Raw genomic sequence first — 17,941 nt, 5'->3', positions numbered from 1 at the left:
TTTGTTTAGTGGTTACCATGGGGATTGTATGGAAGATATTAGAGATGAGATAGACCGTTTCCTCTTAGCCTCTTATCTCCGTTAACCTAAGCAGATTCCTTCCCTTTCCTCTCCCCTTCTGAGTAATTACTGTTACAAATTGTTCTGATTTTAATCTTGTGAGTTTGTGGCTAAGTTGAAGTGTTTATCATTACTTTGCATGCTTTCTTTCCCTTTCTCTTTTAAGTTGTAATTGAGTCCTTGTCTCTCTGTTCTGGTAGAAAGCTTCAGGTTCCTGATCATGTCTGCCTATTTATCTTCTTGCTCAGAGCTTTGTAGATCTTTGGCTTTTTGTTGCTTGTGTGAGAGCATCTTTAATTATTTCTTGTATGGGAGGTCAGTGGCAATAAACTCCCTCAGCTTTTGTTTATCTGGGAAAGCTTTTATTTCTCCATTGTATCTGAAGGAAAGTTTCACTGGATAGAGTATTCTGGGCTGAAAGTTTTTGTCTTTCAGTATTTTGAATATATCATTCTATTCTCTTCTAGCCTGTAGGGTTTCTGCTGAGAAATCCACCGAAAGCCTCAAAGGGTTTCTTTTGTAGGTCATTTTCTTTTGCCTTGCTGCTCCTAATATTTTTCCCTATCATTAACTTTTGCTATTTTTACTATTATATGCCTTGGAGAAGGTCTTTTAGCATTGATAAAGTAGAGCATTCAATTAGCTTCATCTATCTGTAAATCTGACACCATCCCCAGGTTTGGTAAGTTCTCAGAAATTATTTCTTTGAACAAGCTCTCTGCTCCTTTCTCCCTCTCTTCTCGCTCTGGAATACCTATAATCCTTATGTTGCTTTTCATAATTGAGTTGGATATTTCTTGAAGAATCTGGGTTTTTTTAAATCTTAGTTCTGTCGTCTCCTCCTCCTGCAGAATTTCTACATATTTGTCCTCTAGAAGACTAATTCTTTCCTCCATAAGATCTGTTTTATTTCTTAATGATTCCAGATTATTTTTTATTTCATTAATTCTGTTTTTCATATCCAGAATTTCTGCTTCATTTTTTTTGTAGTTTCAATCTCTTTGGTGAAGAGATTCATTTTATTGCTGAGCTTCTTGAATTGTCTATCTGGGTTTTCTTGTAAGTCATTGAATTTCCTTATGACAGCTATTTTGAATTCTCTGTCATTTAGATCATAAATTTCTACGTCTTCAATGTTGGTTTCTGGAGAATTGTCATTTTCCTTCTGGTCTGAATTGTTGCTGCAGTTTCTCATGGTGTTTGATGAACTACTCTTTTGTCGGGGCATCTGTGGTATTCTTAAGACGTCGATTCCTCCTGTTAACTCTAGGAGCAAGCAGGGGCAGCATTTCTGGGACCACCCCATCTGCTGGAAGCTGCAGGGTATTATGGGTGCTGGCCCCAGGCTGGGGTGCATTCAGGCACTTGTGTGGGCTGTCCTTAGTGGGCGAGGCTTCCTTGCTGGGCTAGGGCCACTCTTTGGCACCTCAGGGGCACTCTGAGCTCCCCCTTCCTGCCAGAAAGTGATCAACAGTGGGCTAAAAGCTACTGCACCTCTTCCCACAGCCACCCAGGACACATTCCCTCTTTGGGGGCTCAGTGGCACCATGAACACTCATGCACGGGCCTGGGGAATGTTTGCCCTAGCACGTAGATCTGTTGCTGTCTCTGTTTACGGTCCACAGGGAAGCTGTGCTGCGCAGGCAGGGCTTCCTTGCTGGGAAGTGAGCTAGGTCTGCTCCTTGGTGGCACAGGGGCATGGTGGGCTCCCTCTCCTTGCCAGGAAAGTGAACCGGAGTGGGCTCAAAACTACCATACCTCTTCCCACAGCTGTCCAGGACACGTTCCCTCTTTGGGGGCTCAGCAGCACTATAAGCACTTGCATGCGCACCTGGGGAGCATTTGCCCCAGTGCGTAGATCTGCTGTGGTCTCTGTTTACAGTCTTTATGATGTGCAGGGCCACTATGCTTTGTGGGTGGGGCTCCCTCACTGGGACCTAAGCTAGAGCTGCTCCATGGTGGCCCAGGGGCATGGAGAGCTCCTCGTCCCCACCAGGAAAGTGAACGCTACTGGGCTTAAGGGTGCTGCACCTCTTCTCACAGCTGCCCAGGACGCGTTCCCTCTTTGGAGGCTCAGGAGCACTATGACTGCTTGTGCACAGGGCCGGAAAGTCTATCCCCTAGCACACAGATCTACTGCAGTCTCTGTTTACAGTCTGCAGGGCTGCTGTGCTTGGTGGGCAGGGCTTCCCTGCTAGGACCCAAGCTAGGGCTGCTCCTTGGTAGCACAGGAGTGCAGTGGGCTCCCCCTCCCCACCAGGAGAACAAACATGAGTGCAGGCTAAGGGTTACTGCTGCCTCCTCCTATGGTCACCCTGGCATATGTTCCCACTTTCAGGGCATTTGCATCAGGTTGGAAAGTGTTCTTGTGCGTGCACAGGGCTACCAGGGGAGATCAGAGTGTACTCACCTATCTCCGCCACTTCCCAGGGGGCCAGTCCATCCACTCTCAGATGTATAGCTGCATGTGTCTCTCTCTCAGGTATCCTTTTGTGCTATGTGGGCTTCCTCCATTGGTCAATGAATGTCCATTTAGTTGTAGTTCAAAAGGGAGAGAGACAAAGAGAACAGTTCACTCCACCATGTTGCTGACATTAATCCCAGAAACTACTTCTTAAAACTCTCTCTTTAGTTTCTACATCAAAACTCTCCTGATTTTTCTTTTTAACTATTTATTTCTATATTTTTCATAATTTGTTAGTTTGTTTGATTTTGTTTTGGTGGGACTTGGGGGTTGATGGAGTGTGGTGAAAGCAAGGCTTAGAAGAGTGATAGAATCAAGTGCTTTTAACCTGGTGTAAAGATGCTTCACAGTCTGGCCTTATCTATATTTTCAACGTCATCTCTAAACCAGATTAGCTCACCATTCTGGATTTTTCAACTGAGAACCACTTAGCAATCACATCCTCAACAGAATACGCCTAGAGTCTCTCTAGAAATTGTGATTCAATTTATCAGCCTCTCACAGCTCTTATTTGTATATATTTACAGTTGAACTCGTTGCATTTACATATAGTTCATGTATAAAAATATCTCTGCCACCACCCTCACTATACCATGAACTTCTGAAGGGCAAGGAACACATCTTTAATCATTGTGTACCCAGTGACTAGTGACTAAAATAAGGTTTAAAAATATCAACAAATTCATATTTAGTAAGCAATGAAAGCTTGATGAAGTAATCCTCTCTAGGCCTCTTATTAGTAGTGTCATCTTGGTCAAGTCTCAAACATCTTTATGTCTTTGTTTGTTGAGCTGCGAGAAATGTATAATAATTCTTGGCCTCCTTAAAAATCTCACAAGTCTTGTTGTTATCAAAATAAGAAAATGCATTACAGAAATACTTAATAAATATAAAGTATTATGTGTACAAAGTAGACCAACTTGAATGTTATGAGACCATAGTTTTTCTGATCTTCCAAATAACCACCTACATGCATGCAGGTGTGTGTGTGTGCACACAGACACACACACACAAATGAAATTACATGCTACCCAATTTCTTATCATTACTAATTCTTATATTTCCCAATGTGTAGAAAAAATATCAGCTGTGCTGAATTGGTAGCCCTACAAATGAATGCCATCAAGGGGGAGGTATTAACTTCATTCAACAGAGCTTTTTGAATCATCTTAGTCTACGTCATTATTGTTCTCTTAGACTTTAAGTTCCCAAAAGATGATAAGTGCATCTCTATGTAGTACATAATATATCATTATACACAAATAGTCAATAAAGAGGCATTTTTAGGGGGTCAGCCCAGTCACGTAGTGGTTAAGTTTGTGCGCTCCACTTCAGTGGCCCTGGGTTTGTGGATTCAGATCCCAGGCACAGACGTACACACTGCTCATCAAGCCATGCTGTGGAGGCATGTCACATACAAAAAATAATAAAAGAGGCATTTTTGATAGTGATAATGATTTTTTAATGTTTGTAAACAGGATTAGAAGCAATAAATACACAATAAGAAAAGTTAGGCAATGGTTCTTACTGTCCACATTGCAAAATTCCTACACAGATTGTTATGCATTTTAGCTGGCAAAACATGATTTATGAGTCCTTGAAACTGTACCAGTTGGGAATGATACACTTGGATTTCTGGGAGTTCTGGCATTTCATTATTGTTCTGTATATGAACTAAGCAACACTTTTGGCATCCTGCAAACTGTTAAATTTTGCAAATGAGATCACAGCTAGAATGTGTCTTGACTTCTGATTCCAGCAATATTTCAGATGCCTTTACTCCAAGTGACTTACAGGAAGTTTACATTTAAAAAGTTAAAGAAGACAAATGGTAAGATTACCAAGGTGTTTTAAATATACGTCAAGGTTATCATCATTCCTTGGTTTTGCAGATGCTGCCTCGGTACTATTGCTCTCGTTGCTGATGAAGCCATGCTATATAAAGTACACCTCTGTCAGACTCAGGAGGGTTAGTAGAAAGATATTCTTTGAGAGAAATGGAATCGACAAGTACAGATTCTGTGGAAACTGATAACCTTCAGAAATTGCATTCTACTTTCGTAGAATCCCAAGGAGACACCACTATCAGGAAGGAAAACAAGAGTTCTTGTGATTTGTTCTTGGTTGCTCTAAAGAAGTACACAAATGCAGTGTAACTCTGTAAATTCTGCACTTATTTATTTTCTCATGTCTGAAGAGCTCTCAACAGAGAAACCTCAGCTCAGATGTAAAGCAGCCATCTGAATGAATCAGAGAACCTGAAAAGAGCTGCACTAAATACATACATAACCACAAAAATCTTCAGTTTTTTTTTCATTATTGACAGTATTGATACCAATTGACATGCAGACCAGAGAGTTTGTGAGAGGAACTTCCATGTACAAGGCAATGGGGCTGATAGAAGGGTGACAGTGAAGAGTCAAACCCACTGTTGAGAATAGCAAGGCTACATGTTTCCGGTGTGTCAAGGGAAAATCTAGAAGATACTTGTATTTGAGCCATCCTGCCAGCACCCTGCCATGAAGCCTGCTCATGGAGCGAGTCAACTCCAGAAGCAAAAGATGTAGAGAGCAGGAGGAATGGTGGGAGATGATGGCTCAGACCTAAATGTCATCCTGGGCTTCCGCTTGATCTACAGGAGACAGATACCCTGTCATGCCAAATGCGGGGCTTGTAAGCTCCTCCACTGCCGCCCCTCTTTCAGCACCCCATTCCCCACCGCCCTATCTCTGCCTCTCTCTATTTATGGTTTCCCTTGTTTATGTGTCACACAGACATACCATTAAGTCTACAGGCTAAACCAATATCCAGTAGGAAAGAAGCCTAGAGTGCATATTTAAGGAGGCATTTACTCTCAGGGCTGTGCAAGTACCTCCTTCAGTTCTGCACTCCAGAAAGCTTACTTGCCTCACCCTAGACCCAGGTGTGAGGGGAGGGTATAACAGGGTGTCTTAGTTCAGGCTGCTATAACAAAAATGCCATAGACTGGGTGGTTTATAAACAATAGAAATTTATTTCATGCAGTTTGCAGGCTGAGAAGTCTGAGATCAAAGTGCTGGCAGATTCAGTGTCTGGTGAGAGCCACTTCCAAGTTCATAGATAGCCATCTTCTGTCTGTGTCCTCACAGGGTGAAAGAGGAGAGGGAGCTCTCTGGGGTCTTTTTTATAAGGGCACTAATCCCATTTGTGAGGGGTCTACCTTCACGACCTATCACCTCCCAAAGGCCCCACCTCCAAATATTATCACTTTTGGAATTAGGTTTCAATATAATGAATTTGGGGGGACGTAAACATTCGGTCTATAGCACGGGGTAACCTTGGAATCCTCTCCGTCAGCTCTGCAGGAATTTGCCTCAGTAACTAGAACCTTTTTGGTAGACTTTTAAACTTACATATTGGGTTCTTCTTGCCTCCTGTCTTCAGCTTTAGCTGAAATTCAAGGAAACAGAAAAAATATTCTTCAACATCCTGTTACATGTAGAACAACAGAGAATTTTCTTCCAGTTTTTCACTGTTATAAACAATTCAATGAATTGTCTCTTGTGCATATTACTTCATTTAAATTATTTCTGCATGATAGATATCCAGCAACAGGATTACTAGTCAAATGATATGGACATGTTTGGGATGAAAGAATTTTACCAATTGTCACGGTAAATTTGTACGGTTGTGTTCATTTCTCCACAACCTGACACACATATAAATATTTTAATTGCTAATCCAGTTTGCACAAGATGGTAAGATTTTTCTTCTTAAGTCTTGAATATTTTTATATATTTGTGTCAATTATTTAATTTTTTGACTTTTATAGGGCAGTTTTATTTTTCATCTAGTTTGTGAGTTTGGATCTTCTAAATTCATGGAAGAAGGCTAGGATAATTTTTGTAAACTACCTCATGTTAATTAGATTCTTCCTGTTTAATTTTTCTCTTGCCTTTTTTTTTCTTTGAGATCATCATTATAATGCTATTCCTTTTCAAAATACCTTCTGCTTTTAGTTTTCCACGTTTATATTTATGCTGAGATGTGGCAAAGATATATAAAGAAATAAAATTGGGAAATATGGTCATTTATTAATTTAAAAACTTTATAGTTGACCAGTATCTCCATCATGCCAGCATATAAGATTATAAAATTTTAATGTATATAGTAATAAAATAACATTAACTAATATCAAGCCAAACCTTTTTTATATTTTATAAATTCCCCAAAGTGAGATTCAATATTAATCAGTATTTCAAACAAAATTCATGCTTAATATTGACAAATACAGACTCGACCAAAATGAGGAAAAAATTAAATATGGAATGTGAACAGTTTAACTCTTCAACTTATTGAGATTGTTTTCAAGGCTATTGCACTGATATATAATTTCAATTTTTAACTTTAATATTCTGCTTTTTTTACATTTCTACGTGAATATTTACATTTCTTTTTGAGCAGTAGAAATACTTTAACCCAACTTTGAAAGGTAGTAATAATGAGCAAGTCTAAATCCTAAAATCTGATAGAAAAAAGTGAAAGAAATAGGCAAGAGTAAATATTTAAATAACTCTAGTCCACTAGAATTACAAGCCATTTTAACATGATTTATGCTCAAATGCAGAGAGTAGGAGCTGTTGTTTACTGCCAACATCTCTAAGATGTTGAGAAATATGTGATAGGATGGTCATATATCATCAAAGATGCAATTACATGCTTGGAAATATACTAACGTTGTTTTAGAATATTTACTTAATGCTTCATAAAGTAATTAATCATATTTTTGCATTTTTTTAATTCAAAAGGTAAATTCTAAGCAATAAATTTGGGAGTTAATATTGGTACACTTGGTTAAAGTCAATCTCATAAATTTGTTATTATTAATATTACTAGTTTTCTACCTTAATGCAAAGGGAATGAGCCAAAATAAAGTGGCTAAGATTTACGGTTCAACCAGCAGTATTTATGTTTTGTAAAGTTTTTCATGACTATTTGAATATTAACTCAGGTAAAGCAAGTTTTAAATTTATCTTGAAGGATACTAAATATGACTAAACCAGAAGTCAGTATAAGCATTCTAGAACATGTCAAATAAACAGTTACTTTTCAGTTGAGGGTAATGTGCATTGATTTCCTAACTAACTGATTCAGAGAAGTAATAATAGTATCACCAATGAGTAAACCAATCCTCAGGTAATATTTAACATTTCCTATCAATAGTGCTTTTTCAACATTTTATTCAGGCTTAAAGATATTGAATGATGTATGCTTTTGGTGCACAGAGATTGTTTAAATTAAATTCTATGAAAAATTTTACTTTGGATTTTATATCCACGTTTTCTGCATTATGTTCTTTTATTGAAAGCTACTGTAAAGAATTCCAGGAACTCATAATAAGTTATGTTTATGTAATCTTTATACTTTCCCAAGTACTTCCAAGTACATTATCTCTTTTTATCTTATCAACTCTATGATATAGAACAGGCCAATGTTATGGGTTCCTTTTTTTCATGAGAAATTGATGACAGACTATATAGCCAGTGACCTTATGGCATTCTACCCTTAATCCCACAAAGCATGGAATGTAGTACGCCATTAGCTTATTCTAGATTAAAATGTTAGCGAGTTGATGTCCCACACCTGGTAGAAATAGAGTCTTCCCAGAACCCCTTAAATCCTGAAATATTCATCATTGCCTTTCTGTTATTGATAACACTAGTCCTGCTCCCCATTGTAGAACAGATAGATGAACAAGTCAATGAAACCACTGTCCCAAGTGTTGTAATTCAGTTTACGTCCAGTTCTCTATTTGATCTTTAATCAAATGTCTGATAGATATTGATAAATATTAATTACAAAAAGAACTAGCCAAATGTCCACATTTAGTATGCAGTTCATAACGCAGCGATTACAATTTATCTTCACACACACACAAGTCTTTTTCTTTTCTTTGACTTCTAAACCTGTTGTTTCACTTTAAAAAGTGGCTATTGGTGGGGGAGGGAGGAAGGGCTCCAGTTTCATCAGGACACCAGAGCCGGGGTATCATATGGCTGGAAAAATTTCTGGAGAATAGAAAAGAAATAATTTGTTTCATTCTTTTTTTCTCTTTTAGGGAGGCACTAAGAAGAGAGAGTGAGATTATTGGACTGTGAGCTTTTCCTTAACTTCTCACAAGAGCAGGAGCATGAGGAGGTGGAGTGGTGATGAAAACCAATAAGCCAGTCTATCACAACATGGTGAGCATTCTCAGATTTAAATGATGGAGAAAAATAAGTTGAGAATTAGGGTTAAAACGAAAAGACAATGTGGTAAATCAGGAACGGAGAGCAGAAGTGACACTGAGGGGACAAAAGTCAGTATGAGAACAGTTTCCAGGAAAGGCCACCACCATTGGTTGATTGGGTGACTAATGGCCAGTAGTGTTTAAAAGCGAAAGGAAGGAGGGGCCCAAGAACCTGCTGGAAGAAGATAGGGTGGAAACTTAGAATTTTCCTTGGGGAATGGAGCGTTTAAGTGAGTAAACATGAATTAAGGATAAAGCAAATTAAGAGAAATGCTTCCAAAAAATGAAAAATAGATGTAAAATACTATATCAGAAAGAAAACCTGCAGAATTTTAGATTTAACAAATAATCATTAGTATTTGGAAGATCTAATTTTTCTTTTTAATTATTTGGAGAGATGATAATTATCCCTGATGTGTTGACAAATTGGCTTTAGCTCTTCTCCCTCCATGTTTCTGAGGTTGTTTGAAGTTACAGCCAATGTAGAGTGCTATTTCCATCACAGCCACTGCCAGTGTTGCTCAAGCTACTTGCTGCCCGGTGTGAGGGGACCATACATAGCTCACCATGCAATACACAACTTGCACAACCCACACACATCTTCTGATTCTAAGTGTAAATAAGAAATCGAACTCCATAGTAAATGGTGATCTCGGGGAAAAACAGTGGATTAAGAGTCATAAGATCCTTGTTCGGGTCGCACATCTGCTAGCTCCTAGCTGGATGTCATCCTTAAAATCAATTAACCTCTGAATCCCACTGTGCTTATTAGCAAAATGGTGGTAATAATACCTTCCAAACTTTACACAGTTGTCTGAGTTAATCAAAGAATGTTTTAAAAATTTCTAGTTTTATAGAAATACACCTTATTATTTAGAAGATTAATATACTTGTGTTGCCACATATATGGATTTAATATTTTTAAAGGGACAACGTAGTATACTATATTATGTAAGCTACAAAGTTAGAAGTATCTGTTTAATAAATGAACTAATTTTTTTGTTAAATAGATAGCATAATGTTACCATCTATGAGAAATATTTTTAAGTTTATGCTAATTTCTTCTCTATATTTTAGATTTAGAAATTCCAGTGGTCCCAATTCTGCCTGATATTCCTTTCAAAGGGTTTTTATTTTCCCAGTGCATTGATTTTTGATTGTCATGGAGAATGTCAGCAGTTTACAAGCTGTGGTGGATTGCCAGCTTGAGTTGGAGGGAAGTAACGCAGAGAGCAGAGGTGTCTGGATTCACCACCCTCCTGCCACGCGCAGTCTACTCTGCAGCTCGTCCTCCTCATCAGGACCTCAAGATGCTGGGGTGCTCTCCGGTCTCTCTTCAGCCCTCATCCCTTCTTTATCCACACTCAGGTTGTCTCTACTGTTCCCATGGCTTAAAAAAACATACATATTCATAAGTTCTCCAGATTTATGTAGCCGGCACCCTGAATTCCCATGGCCTCTAGACGTGGCTACCCAACGGCTCTGCCGCATCTTCCTTTGCATGTCTAATCCACATCTCAGAATACACAGGTCCCAAGGCAACTGCTCTATGTTCCATCTGAACTTGTTCCTCCCCAAATCTTGCCTATTTTTCTTATAGTACCACTAAACCCCTGGTTGCTTGGGCCAAAAATATGGATGTCATTCTTGACCCCTCTTTTTCCCTCCCACTTGCATCCAATCCATCAGCAAGTCTTCCTGGTTCTGCTCTAATATATAGCCCTTAACAAGCCTGTGAAATGCTGCATCATTGGATCCTGGCCACTATTTCAAGCTCATCCGTGTAAAACAGGCCTTTTCCCTTATCACTCTTCATAGCACAAAGCCACCCTGGAAATTATATTTATACTTATCTGTTTATCTATTTATTGTCTCTTTCCCCTATTAAGGAAGGACCTTTCCATTTTTATTCTCAGGCCCACACCTAAAATGCTGCCTGGAACACTGTAGACACTCAATAACACTTTGAATGAGTGAATTCATAGCCATCACATGAGTCCCTCAGCAGAAACAGGCTTGGGTTGGCTCGGAATCAGATTGACAGCTGCACACAACTGCCAATGTGCCAGGTGTGCGTTCACAATCACGTTGTTTGTTTATGAAATACATTCTTGGCTTTTCTTTTGAATACAGAAAGCCAAAAATGTCATATTGATTCAAATAAATAATTCTACTTATTTTCAACTCAAGATAATTCTATAAGAATGAAAGCTCTCAAAAATGAGGCAAAGGAAAGTCGTTTTGTTTTTATTTGAACTATCCATCTCTCCAATCATCCTTCTCTACCTCCGGAATTTCTATACTTGGGAACATACTTTGTGTCTCCTCCCATAGTCAAAAATGATGTTCAGACTCGATGATAGTGATCATAGGAAGCATTACTATGCCAAATCATTTCAAATTGTGCAGTAGCCAAAGTACATACAAGTATGTCATGGTAATAAATCTGTCTTATTTACTCTAACAACTTTTCAAGCAATAGCCATAATAAATTAACTTTCCATTGTGATTTTCATATCTATCACCAGAAAAGTAGTGTCTGTTTCAGATCTTTAAGTTCTATTTGATGTATTTAAATGACCCTCAATAATAAACTTCAGAGTTGTCTTGACCTGACTGATAATGAATTATATGTGTTCATTTGCCTGGGCCTGCAATAAATCAACTACCAGGAAATGTATGAAATGTGCTGTTGTAAAATCCTGGTTTCCCTCTCCAGAATATATTTGAGTAATTACTAATGTATGTTTATTGTTTTCAGGCCAGATTTAATCTGTTAATCATGGAGCTTATAGCTCCTCCCATATTCTATACTTTGGTTGATGGTACCTTCTTTTACCTGCTCTCCCGAGCCAGAAGAGTCATTCCGTAATGCCCGGCTCCTCTTCATTTCACATAGTATGGGTCGCTGTATCCTCTCAGTTCTGCTTACAGAACATCTCTGGCATCTATTCCCTTTTCTCCAGCACTGTGGCCCCTATTAAAGGTGAACCCATCCTAGCCTCACAGAGATGTATTGACCTGGCTTCTGACTGTACTACACCTTCCCAATAAAACCAGAGAGCTCCGAATCCTGTCCCAGAGCCCTCTCCCTGAAAGGTGTAGGATTTGGGAATGGCCAGTCATCTGTTACTGCAAGCTCAACTGTGAAGAGGCGGCTTGAGTAAGAGACTACACAAAGAGTGTGAGCTGTGATATCAGACAGGGAGGGTTTCAGATCCTGTCTCTGCCTCTAGCAGGGGTATCATCCTGGGCAAGTTCACCTCTCTGGAACTTAAGTCAGCCATATTTGACTTTGAGGTAATAATTCACACTTCATAGGGTTGCTGTGAAACCTAAATAAGATCATGTGTACTAAAAGGTATTTCCTGACGTGTTGGATGCTCACCAGACATTAGTTCTCTTCTTGCATTCTCCTACCGCTTCTAGGCACCATCATATGTTACCCAGAACACACCTGCAGAAACCCTGCCTTCTTTCCTTGCCGTCTTATACTGATCTCTTTGGGTAGCAAGGATTCCCTTATTTCTCAGCCAGGATAAGGGAACCCGAGTGAGACTCTGTTCTGTCTCAGGGAACCTATTTCTTTCGATGCTTCTGCAAATCCTCATTCTAGAATAACTAGAAACTATTTCTCTTCAAGCTATTTTCTTGCTTTAATATATATCAATAACTCCCCCTAAGTTACAAACAAAAATACAGATTTCTTAGCCTTCTCTGTCCTACCCTTGCATATTTTTACAAACTCAGCTCTGACACTCATTCTTTTTAGTTGCTTGGCTTCCTTGTAAAGTTCATGGTCTTTCACTTTTCTGTGCCCTACGTTGCCCTCTCTCATGAGAATGCCTTTCTCTGCTTGAATGTCCAGTAAGCACCTCCTATTCTTGGGTGAAGTTCTCTGTAAAGCTCTGTCAACCTTGACCTCATCTCAGGACGTCAGTTTTTCCCAGCTTAGTCTTTCCATGGAACTTTGATATGTCTCTGGTCATATTGGTACTATTGTGTACTGTTTCTCTTACCACTATCATGTAAATTCCTTGAATGGATGACAGTACCACAGCACCTAGTATGCGCTTGAAGGTCCATAAATAATTAATGGATAATGGAAGGTATTATTATCATTATTCCTATTGCCTTTACCTATTTAAAAATTTTTCTTTTCCTAGATTTTTTTGTCAAACTATGCTACCATTTTGTATTCTATGTCATAAACTAATATGATCGTTATGCAAACACTATTTTCATATAATTCTGAACACCAAGATTTGAAAACCTAGGTGAACACTCTGGTATGTATACTTCTCTCATTTGCATAAAAATGACATTCTGCAACTGAGATTTCATGGTTGAGAAATTTCAAAGCCCTGTTTAAAGAAAAAATAACCTTAGAAAAATTAATCATGTTTTAGCCAGTTTGTTAAATAAATAAATTGAAAAGCAAAGAAGCATAATTTTAACAACCTTCAAAATAAACACTCACCTTACTTCCAAAGTTCTTTCATATTGCAAATTAGTGCCAAAAAATACATCCCTACCATTAAAAAGACTCCTTACTTGGAAAAGCATCAGGAGATATAGGAGCAGCTGGCATCCGGTTATCCACCACATTTAGCTCAGTACAAGCAGGCCAAAAGGGACCACACATACCCAGGATCTACATCCTTCTCTCCTAGGGTAACTTCATGGACTTCTGTGGTTCCCTGCATAGGCTTTTCATCACTGAGGTGAAAATCAGAGAGAGGTGAGCACTTAAACATCTAGCCACTGCACCTCCTCTATGGCAGATCTAGACCAGAAGGTGTGAAGATTTCTGTAATGTCATCTGGGAAGGGGGAGGGTAATTGTACCATCCTTTCCCATGTTTGTGGTATGTTTCATATTATTTACATTACTTTAAGATCCTTTTGTAAATTCTGTCCATCTCTTAAGAAATCTGATAGGTTATCATATGTCTTTACATTCTTTAGTTTGCTCATGAGAATTTCAAAAACCTACTTTATGAGATAACTGACAAAGTGAGGAACTTATACTTTCTGACATAACATGAACTGAGACTGTCATTCAAGTTTGATTAGTTAAGCATTAAAAAATATCAGTCTCATGCCTGGGGAAAGATAATATTTTTAGGCCCTTTTTATTACTTTAAAAGAAGTTTTATAGCAAAGTCAGTTTAAGTATAAATACAACTCTTAATTACCTGTGACAATGGGGAATGGAAAATTGAAATCTACAGATAATTCAAAATTTTATTCTAAAGAGCATTATTAAACCTTTTTCCCACTGAGCTTCTTAACATTGCTCAGAGCTGAGCCTTAATTTGCGTGGAGTCTATCTTCTTTTTTTGACACCTCATCATGGAGGAAGGGTTGATGAGCAGTAAATTAGGCTCTAAGTAGAGAAGAGCAGAAAAAGAGCAAAATCAGAAACCAAAGGACTTGAATCAACCAGAAAATTCATATCTAAATCTTGAAAATAGTAAGTGAAATAAATCTTTGTTTTGGTTTTATAATAGAAATAGACATTCTAAGAACTAGATAGAAACCATTTTGAGTGTGTGAATTTTCTAGAAAGGATCATCTCTTGTCATTTGAAAATATAGATTAATACTTTGATTCATCTACACCAAGGAGAGCAAAGAACTATTTCAAACTTTGTCAAATCCATTCCTTTCTAAGCAGCAACAACAATAAAAAAAAACACGTTTTCTATTTACTTTATGGATTTTTCAAGTGCTGCTCAGAAAGTCATTTACAGATAGGATTCCATTTTGAAGGCTGGCAAGTAATGTTTTTGGGTATTTTTTTTTCTTTTGGTGAGGAAGATTGGCCCTGAGCTAACATCTGTGCCAATCTTCCTCTATTTTGCACATGGGATGCCACCTTAGCATGGCTTGATGAACAATGTGTAGGTCCACACCCAGGATCTGAACCTGCAAACCTTGGGCCACTGAAAGCAGAGCACGCGAACTTAACTACTACACCACAAGGCAGGCCCCAAGTAATGCTTTTTAGATGTTGTGCAGAGTCAGAATGCAAAAAAAAGAGTCAGTAAGATCTGTTCTGATGCTCTCTTTGGTTCTGTCTCTCCCTTTCAAAATGCTCACCACCCAACCAGCCAGTACCATACAGGAAACAAGCAGCAACCACAGATGGCTTCCTTTGCAGCCTAGCCGACACCTCCTTCTGCCTGTTGCAAAACCTCAGTTTTGTCTCCAAACTCTGATATTTTGGCTGGCTGACTTCATGAGAATTATCCAATAATTTCTAAAAGGGTATTCATTTTCATTTATTATCATTTGAGGATAAGTAATATTCTATACTTGTATGTAACATGCAGAATCTGAAATCCGGCACTGAAATTGTCAAATGAAGCATAAGTGATACGTTAGATGTGCCTAAAGAGATTTTCATCTTTTTAAGAAGCGAAAATCCAAATCCTCCAAAGTGTGACATTTTCAGAAGGCATGCACACCGCCCCCTCATAATCATTCTCTGGGGATTTCCCACTTCCTGAGGGGTCTCTTGGTTCCACCTGCACCTCCACTGGCTGGAGTGAGACTGAGAAGAGCTATGTCTGGATTGGCACACCTACCTCCTAGTCACCAAGTGTGTAATTACCACTGTTCGTTGCCTCAAGTAATCCAGCCACTCATGCAAGACACAGCATTATTCTCATGGAGGTAATACATAGATCCTCCTTTGGAAAGAGAATCATTTATTTAAATTGTTTGTGGAAATAATGATAGAAACTTTGCTATTTAATCAAAGGCGTACACAATTTGTAAATACTCTGGAAATAACTGATATCCTCAGTTAAAACCAATAATTAAAATTGCAATAAAAGTGTAAATGAAATGAACTCAATGAAATGACTAACCACTATTCCTTGCTTAAAATTTTTAAGCTAAAATAGTCTTTAGTATGACATTTCCATTGAGGTCCCCTAATTTAAGCAAACTTAACCATTAGTCTTATTTACACAATAAACTGAGTCCTAATATTTGATTTGAAAATGAATTTTTTATTTTGAAAATAATTTGGCAGAGCATGAAAAAAGGAATTCTCCCCAGGCATTGAAATATTTAGTGTAGACACAAGTCTTCTACAGCATTCTTGCAACTCTAGAGCACCGTACTAGAGGGTCTGTGAGCCCTTTGAAATTATGAGCAAAAACGTGCGTCTTTGTGTATCTCATTTTGATGGAAAAGTTAAAACAGCTTTCCTCAGAACCACGGCATAAAACAAAATTCATTCCTTGTGTAAATTCCTCTATGCTTGTGTGTTTTTAAAGAACGAAAAATACCCGTGTGTATGGACTCACTGAAGTGTATGAAGAATATCAATAAGACCATCGGCACATGCACATAGGTATATTTTCAGAGCAACAGGAATATTTCTGGTCATAACATAAATGATATGTATTAAAATGATACAATTTTATTATTCATTAGCTCATTATGATTTCATTTATCATCATAAAGATATTAATTTCTCATGATTTCTCTTGTTCACTTTATGGAAAAATTCCTTTATTGAAAAATAAATATCTTGAAATTAATGGCAGCAAAATAAATTTGAGAAGATCTGTTTAATGTGCATTTAGTGACATCACACTGAACTTTGCTTACTTTAAAATGCAGAAAAATATTTTGGATGTTTAAAAAATGAATTGCAGAGCTGGAGAGCTGCCTCTGTGAGCGCTGACATTAATTGCCACCTGTACCTTGAATTGGGGGACTCTGATGGACTTGCTCCAGATAATTTAAGTTGTGTAAAGAAGTTTCTGGGTAAAAATTGACATCACTTAACAAAAATGCTTTGCCATGGGTCTTTTTGTAATCAATGCCTAGGGCACATGTATTGACATTTGAATTAGAAATGAGTTTCAAATAAATATTCCATATAAATAACTATTAGATACAGTTCCACGGGAGAAGGAGCTAGCTCCTCTTCAGTGCGGTATCTTTAGAGTCTGACATTCAACCAATAGTCAAAGATTGAAAAATCAGTCAATCCATATATGCTGTAAATCCATAGTTATCTTTCTGGTTTCTGTGAGTACTAAGAGTGGTGCATGACTCTGGGATAGTCTAAATACCTCTCTAGATGTTCTTCTATACAGGGGAGGAATTTCCCAATACGATGGACAAGCGTTATGTTACAGTAAAGTGATAAACTAATTGGAGATAACAAAACATTTTGGCCTACAAACTACGTAATAGTGATAAAAACATTAGTAACTAACTTTCATAGCTCCTTTGCATGTTAAATGGTATTAAGAAAAGTTATTTAAGAAGTGTAAACAAGGCAAAGGGGCGTGCTTTTAATGTCTAACAGGTCCACTCCAAATTATTTAGTAATCTAGAGAATGTGCTTGTTAAATTCACTGTTGGCTATTGATGAAAAGTCCAGACTTAATGACATTACATGTTAACTTGTAAATTTTTTCTAACAGAAATAATTTCTGTCCAGGAGAAAAAGAAACTCAATTATTACAGATTATTAGAAACAATTTCTATCCAGGAGAAAAATAAACCCAAGTGTTACAGATTATTATCCCATAAGACGTTAATCAGTTTTGAATCTTACCTAGAAATCTTTACTAGTATTGTTTCAAAATGCCTATAAATACCCAAATCCTCAAAACACTCTGAATCAGCCTTGCCATCTGATTGGTTTATTTGTTAATTAATGAGTTTAATAAAATCTTTGCACATCTTTATTTTATATTTGAATGAGACATGTTATTAACGTTTTGAAAATGATACTTAAAGAATGGATTATTGTAATCTTCACAACCACAGGAAATAGGTACTAAAATTGTCCCATGCACTGTTATTATTACTGATAGTTCCATGGGTCTTATTGTCAACCCTGAAGAGAATCTGAGCATTAGGGAGGTTAAGTGGCTTGTCCGAGGTCACACAGGTGAATGGGATTGCAAACTCTCTAATGCCTTTTATATTTTTAAAGAACCAATACTTAATAAATGTTAAATTTCTGGGGAAAATAGTTACTAACATCTGTATAGATCTTTAGCCTTTACAAAGTAATTTCTATTTCATATTTAACCCTCTTAATGGATATTACTGTTGCTTTAGATGACAGTAATAGTAACTAATGTACATGCTGTCTTCATACTCCTTAGCC

The 17,941-nt window shown here is 37.7% G+C and overlaps 1 protein-coding gene and 1 long non-coding RNA gene across 9 annotated transcripts in view; one reads left to right on the top strand and one right to left on the bottom strand.

The window, feature by feature from the left end:
- Nucleotides 1-17,941, top strand: part of HTR1F (5-hydroxytryptamine receptor 1F) — a 150,363-nt gene that overhangs the window by 23,576 nt on the left and 108,846 nt on the right. For 3 of the 8 annotated variants that reach the window (XR_011432821.1, XR_011432822.1, XM_070252153.1), the window contains exon 2: nt 8,622-8,745. The gene's annotated coding sequence lies outside the window, so the exon portion shown is untranslated. Of the gene's footprint in view, nt 1-8,621; nt 8,746-9,869; nt 11,416-17,941 lie in introns of those variants that run through there. The other 5 variants (XR_011432818.1, XR_011432816.1, XR_011432820.1 and 2 more) reach the window with 3 other exon arrangements.
- The window catches only part of LOC138920876 (uncharacterized), a 44,386-nt gene that overhangs the window by 18,838 nt on the left and 7,607 nt on the right, over nt 1-17,941 (bottom strand). Inside the window, exon 2 of the long non-coding RNA XR_011432824.1 lies at nt 2,471-2,568. This is a non-coding gene — a long non-coding RNA (uncharacterized lncRNA). The remainder of the gene's footprint in view (nt 1-2,470; nt 2,569-17,941) is intronic.

This window comes from Equus caballus, chromosome 26 (genome assembly GCF_041296265.1).
Source record: "Equus caballus isolate H_3958 breed thoroughbred chromosome 26, TB-T2T, whole genome shotgun sequence".
NCBI lineage: Eukaryota > Metazoa > Chordata > Mammalia > Perissodactyla > Equidae > Equus > Equus caballus.
This window is presented reverse-complemented; position numbering and strand designations above follow the sequence as displayed.